At 45.0% G+C, this 7064-nt stretch overlaps 1 long non-coding RNA gene across 1 annotated transcript; it reads left to right on the top strand.

Moving 5' to 3' along the window:
* The first annotated feature begins 4072 nt into the window (after positions 1–4072).
* Positions 4073–6316, top strand: LOC135383701 (uncharacterized). Its single transcript, XR_010420013.1, has 4 exons — positions 4073–4298; positions 4436–4530; positions 4654–4771; positions 5766–6316. It is a non-coding gene; the product is annotated as an uncharacterized LOC135383701 (long non-coding RNA).
* Positions 6317–7064: the final 748 nt, after the last annotated feature.

Genomic DNA, 7064 nt, shown 5'->3' with positions numbered 1-7064 from the left:
ACGCTGCCAACCTCATTCCTCATCCCGATGAAGAACATCAGCGACAACCTCAACGGACGTCGTACGCCCAGCGTCCTTCCATTTGCACAGCCATCAACACCCACATTCTTGCAGAGCTCCGATCCTCTCGCACATATGCCCCTGTGTCTAGGCAGGGGAGTACCTGAGGCGGCCTATCTCTCCACAGACGACGACGATGACGTGCCTCGGCTGCCGCACGCCAGTGCGCTAGTCGGCCAGTTCTACCTGCATCGTCCTGGCGTGAGGCCGCGCACATCTGACCGCTGGGACATTCCATCACCGCCGTTCATTTATTTATTATAGTGATATACCCAAGGGCCTGGAGGCATTACATGGGTGAGCATGATATAACAAACGAAACAGTAACAAAAACGTAATGGTTTCAGTAAGGATTAGACACAGTAATTTCACGGGGCAGTGCCCAACAACAAAATTACAAACAAAACAAAACAACAACAAAAAGTAAGGTAGTACATCAAGATCGCATGTTGGTGAGATATGAGCTAACCGCAATTTGAATGATTGTGCGTCTGAAAAGCGAACAACGGATGCAGGTAACGAGTTCCATAACTTAATGGCGCAAGGAAAGAAAGAAAAAAGGAACGAGTTAGAAATGCGAAAGAATGGTTCACATTTGAAGGGATGGTCCAGACGATGGCTGATGAACGAAGCTTGTGCAATGGACGATACAGGGGAATTGTAAAGTTTGTGGAAAAGACGAAGTGTATGTAGGGTTGGACGATGTTCCAGACGGTCCAAGTCGAAAGCTGAATTGGGATAGGTGACGCTTGTGTTATGAGACTACGACGAAGGCATACCTTGAGCTTGAGCTTGAGCTTGAGCATGCCTTCGTCGAACCTTCACCAGCTCGCTTGCCTGCTCACCCTTATTTCATTTATGAGACTAGTCGTGGGCAATGACGCGGACGGCGCGGTTCTGGACGGCTTCGATGGCATCTGAGAGAAATGATTGATGAGGATGCCAGATCGCACACGCAAATTCTAACTTGGGCCTTATAAACGTGGTGAATGCTATCCGCTTAACTGAGCAAGGAGCAAGCCTAAGACAGCGTCTGAATCCTAGGCAGCGGTTAGTGTCGTTGATGATGTGGTTGATGTGCGCATGCCACTGGAGCGTGGACGAAATATGGAGGCCAAGATATTTGTGACATAGTGTGTTATTGATAGGAGTGTTAAGTAGTGCATAAGGGTAAGTGTTTTGGTATCTTCCGACGTGGAGGTACGCGCATTTGCCGAGGTTGAGGGTCATAAGCCGCTAGGTACACCACTTCTCAATTGTATACAGATCATGCTGAAGATGGACCTGGGGGCTTAATCGTTTCACACGTTCAACTTAACGGCACGAGACAGCTGAACGAGTCGTTCAGGCTAACGAAACGAGCAACTTTATTGGTGCTTTGCTGTGGCACAATCTGTGCTCCTCGTGAAGCTTCTTCTTTGTGGTTATTGTGCACGTTGCGAGCGCTCACGTGTTGTGATGTCACCGCCCTGAGCGAAGAGCAGGCTGGCAGCGAGGCTTCATCTTCTCCGACCAATAGGACAGTTTCATTTGTTCCGATAGCTCGCATTCTCGTGCTCTCATACATGCTCGTTGCGTTCCGATGTTCGTTCCCATGCTCGTTCATCATCTTCTTTTTCTTCCCGTCTCAATATATGGCTCGCTAGTCGTGTGGAAATAATGAACAAACAAGTACGAGCAATACGCAAAAAATTCATTTTCCTGCCCTGACGACCGTATCGGGTGAGAATGGTCTTGAGTATGATACGAGAACTAGTGTGCTGAGTTCTAGGGCACGTGGGAGTCAGAGACCAGAAAGGGAAGACGTAGTGCCACCAGAACGTGCACCAGAAGTACCAAAAGAAGAAAGAGGAGGAGGCTGCCCATTCTCCTCAACGTGTACACTTATTTCATTAACTTTATGTAAATTTTTCCTTCAAGCATGGAAGTATAACACGCAGCCTTACTGTCGGGCTTCATAAACAGTGCGAACAGCATTTCTTCCCGGACGGAAAAACTTTACAAAATCTATCTGGTACAGTTGGAAGGCATCCTGACGCCTAAAATAGAGTAAATTCGCAGTGCAACGTTTTTCTAGTGAGCTTGAACAGAAGGTTAGTAAACTGTTTTAATTCCGTGTTAGCACCGCGAAGCAAGATAATGTTATGGAACTATTCAAGACGATCGACCTCAGGAAATCCACAGAATCATTTGCTCTTTACGTTCATTACTACATTACCACTATGTCCGCAATGTACTATTAAAGAGAACAATTAGAACACTACTATATGCATCGATTTCGCCTTTGTTGTTCATCACAACACCCGTAGCTATATCAAGACGGAGTGAAGTACACGGTCGCAAGTCCTGACAAACGGTGCGGAGAGCGTTCCTTGGCGGACAGAAGAACTGTAGAAAATCTGTCTCGTCCAGTTGAAAGGAGCGTCATACACCACGTGCTCGAGCTCCCGAGTGCCTCGCGCTTCGTTAGATCATTAGCCATGTAGGCGATGAAGCCTGTGAGCACGTGAACACATTCGTTACGCAGACGACACCGTCGGTCGTTACGCGAGCAAGAGATTACGCCTTTGTCCCGTTGACGAAAAAAGCGAGAGCTCCGCCCCTCGTTGGCTGGCGAACGATGGAAGTGATTAAGCCCCCTGGGGGCTTAATCGCTTCATCGTCGTTACGGTCGTTACAACCTAACGAGTGGCGGGAAATTCAAAAAGGTGGGCACGTGACACATTGTGCGTGACGTGTACCACAGCCTTCACGTATCGCGCGAAGAGCGCCGTGCACGTGTTTTATCACGTGCCCACGTTTTTAAATATCCCGCCCGCCTTTTTGAATTTCCCGCCACTCGTTAGCTTGTAACTACAGTAACGACGATGAAGCGATTAAGCCCCCTGGTCAGCTAAGCACGTGATTTGTGTCTAAATGACGCAATCGTCAGCGAAGAGGCGAACTGTTGAGGAAAGGCCGTATGGGAGGTCGTTTATGTAGACTAGGAATAAAAGTGGTCCCAGTATTGAACCTTGGGGTACTCCAGACTTCACCTGGCACAGAGACGAATTGTGGCCATAGACCGACAAGTTACCCGTCAAAAAGAACTGGTTACAAGTTAAGTTACCGTGTGAAAAATGTAACTAACTCGCAGTTACGGAGTTACTTACAAAAAAGAACGAGTTACTTCCAAGCTACTTCGGACACAAAATAGCAATACACAGGTGCAGCGCGCGTGAGCAGTTGAGTTATTCCTTGAGTTAGACCTGCGGAGGAGCGCAACATACTTAGATCTGTTTCGTTTATGTGCCACAATTTGAACTCTTTGCATCTTACTCCCTGTGGGCGCACAATGGTTCAGCTTCATTTCAATGGCAGCGTTCTTACTCTCTGAATGGAATACTGTTATTGATTGAATATCACGTTTTATGGCATAAAATGCCATAACCATAAAAGAACTGGAGAGAAAGAAAGAAAATATGTGGACGGTGAGTGAAAAGCGAATTAAAAGTAACTTGGAACTTAGCTTAAAGGTCAGATATGCCGATTTTGAAGTGCCGCAGAACTGAGCGATACTCGCGCTGTGTGTTCATTACCGAACACTGAATATGTGTGCGAAATATCTTGCTCCAACTGTTCGTAGTTTTTTAGAAAACAGTTTTTTTAGTTCCCACGCCCGGCCGTCAGACCGTCGGCAAACCCTGCGCACGGGCGCACCGACGTCACTGCTCTCGGTTTATCTGTCTTTGGCTTGGCATGGACTCTTGGCTTGGCTGCTTGGCTTCTTTCGTTTCCTCCTCTGTGCATCGTACATAAGCGAACAGCTGTTATGTTGTTGCTAAGCCGGAAACAAAGCATGTGAATGTTTTTTTTGGCACAGCGTCGTTGGGAAAGTGCACTTCCTTGTTCTGACCTTGCCTTTTATGGGCTGGAGCGATATGAATCGTAAATATGCCACGGCGAAGTTGTCGAAGATGCGAGAGTGCTACGCTGTTAGAACAATTCATCGGTGATTCAAGTGTTACCTATTATAAGCTGCCAAAAGACCAAGCAGTGCGAAGCTCTTGGCTGACAGTGGTGCCTGCTAATTTCCACTGCAAGGATTTCGTCCACGAATGTTATCATAGGTTACGCGCGACTCCAGAGGCAATTTGGAATCTCGGCACGAAATCGTCTGATGAAAATCTGAGGTGCCCGACGCATAACATTTTGAACGTGCCACGGAGGATCAAGGCAAAAAACGAGAGCAAAAAATGGTAAGTCGAGGTTCAGATATAAAAAATAGCAAGCTTAATGAATCGATTGTGCAGCTGTCCTACTGCGCTTACTCTGATATAACCACGATTAACAACACAATAGTACTATTGATAATCTAACTTCTGAATTATCACAGGTGCACGCTGAAGGCGGAAATGAAGCATGATCTGGCTTGCATCTGGTCATGAAGAAATTGCTGACACGTTAGTTGCAGTCCACCTCCACCAACAGGTATGACAATGTGATGTTATAATTTGAGTATTCATCTATGTTCAACTTTTCATGTGCACTCGCATGCAGACATTTTGACACCACTTTTAAATATGCCCTCAAAGTTACAACCTGTGCTTCCAGGGTGGAAAACAAAGATCGCCATTCCGATTAGCTGCTATCTCCCAGTTCAAGCACTTTTGTGTCTGGACACTGGTTCCTGTGGATGGGGTGGTACAAGCTTTACTGTCTGATATAGAAGGTACGTTACATTAGTTCAGTTAATTTGTCTTTTGCACATTTTTGTTACTGTTAGCTGGATTACTGTTGGACATACAATCCTTTGACACACCGAAGCTGATGTCGCCTCTGATAACATTTTAGAATTTTCAGTGTCATCAACGTCCATTGAGGAAGGTGCCTTTACTATCTGTGAATCTTCAACTGAAGAATAGCCCAGAATTCATGTTAACATTGTCTACTCTTATTAATTCACTGTCTGTTTTCTGAGAGCTAAGAAAAATGGAAACTATTTATTTGTCACAACTTCACACTGGATACTGGTGTGGTACTGGCTTGACATGTAAGCTAAAATACCTGGATTCTACAATAATTGTGTTCAACTTGGTGCATTACCGTGGGCAATGCCACATTCACTACATTTTTAGTGGGTCCGGTGCACAAATACTGTGTGCATACTGCATACATACATACTGTTCGATAGGCAAAATACCTGAGCATTGCTGTGTAGTCTTTTTACCCAAAGTCCATACTCTTACTGCAATGTCACAGTACGTAGAACAGCAATGTGCAGGTATGCTGCGATAGAGATTCACAACAGAAAGAAGACTGTTGAGAGCATCTAAATTTTAATGAGACGAGACTTTCGTGCACAAGGCTGCTCTTGTCAATGTCTGACATGAAGTTACAAAATCCCAGAATATATAAAACATGTTGTAATGTAGAGAGCGAGAGGTGGTACAGACATAGATAATTATATAATCATATATAATAAAATAAAAAGGGGGTACAACTGCCCCGTCAACTCAACTCGACAACTCAATAACTCTACTTATTCTCTACCTTACAACATGTCATATATTCTGGAATTTTGTAACTTGATGTTAGACATCAAGAAGTACAGCCTTCTGTGCAAAAGTATTCTTTCTGTTGTGCACAATCATTATGCAGTAAATGCAACTATCCATTTCTTGTCATTAAATGCTTTTCCTTTCTTTCTTTCTTTTTTTCTGCAGTGATGAGCATCCATAAGGACACATGCCAGAAAGGGAGTCTCTTTGGGATGACAAACCCTCATCACCTCATGAGGATACAATGGTTGACGAATGGTTCTCAAGCACATCGAAACTTCCAACAAATAATTAATGAAAAAGCCAGTCAGTGCTAGCACCAGGAATTGAACGTGGGCCATCCTGCTACCAGTCAGAGATGTTCAGTGGTGTAGCCACGAGGGGGCTAGGGGGTCTCGAGCCCCCCCTACCTGCCACGGACCGACCCACACAAATCGTGCAAATCCGAGAACATAATATATGGGGGGGGGACCAGTGTGACTATCGCGAAAGTTCTTGCAGTTCATGGCGTCTATCTAAGAAGCATTCTTGAATGGTTTTCAAAGTATGAGCTTTTCAAAATACTTCCAATCTCGTGACACCACTTCATTGGTCATGACAGCCTATACATGTAATCGTACTGTGAACATCTAAATCAACTATTTTCGTTCCCTTTTTTAATCCTCAGTTTGAAGTGTGCACAAGTATGTGTGTGTTGTCGACACAGGATCAGCGGGGGGGGGGGGAGTATTCGTATCGAGCCCCCCCACCTTTGAGGTCGGGCTACGCCACTGGAGATGTTACATTTCAGGCGCTCATTGACTTTTGGTGAATTACTTGTTGACTTTGTCCCAAGGTGGAGCTCGCTACAGCTCATTTGCTATCTGTTAATGTTGTGGCGTGTGTTGCGTTTTTTTCTTTGTGTGTTCCAGACTCAGAACGGTTAATTTGGATCAGGTCAGGTACGTTTCATTTAGACATGGCAAACATAAAGTGGTGTTTCTCAACACAACTTAGCAGTGGTCTTCATGCATTACTGATACAGGCCATTAAGCGTGAATAGAAACCTAGCCAGAGCAGCTGATACACAGAGAGAACATAGCCCGTGTGTGTTTGTCTTTTCCACCGCAGCCCTTGGGTTTCCTCCCTGATGGCTACACATGTCAGGGATAGGTTTCAGAACCGGTAGTTCCCGCCAAGTGTGAAATGCTTTTCAGGGGATCATCACGCTAGCAGATTAAACATATGGTTTAAATTATTTGCAGGACAGGAATTGCGCAGCTTCACACAAATACTACTACTACGACGTAAGAGTGGTTTAAAATCTATATTTTTTGTGTTCCTGACATTATCGCAGAAGATGTAGTATCCACTATGATCCTTTATGTGGGGGGTATGTACAGTGCAATCAACAGATGCTATTTACAAATCTGTGTTTTCTACTGTGTTGAAATGGGGTAGTTTGTATCTGAGAGCCATAGTGAA

Source organism: Ornithodoros turicata, chromosome 2 (assembly GCF_037126465.1).
Source record: "Ornithodoros turicata isolate Travis chromosome 2, ASM3712646v1, whole genome shotgun sequence".
Classification (NCBI taxonomy): Eukaryota; Metazoa; Arthropoda; class Arachnida; order Ixodida; family Argasidae; genus Ornithodoros; species Ornithodoros turicata.
This window is presented reverse-complemented; position numbering and strand designations above follow the sequence as displayed.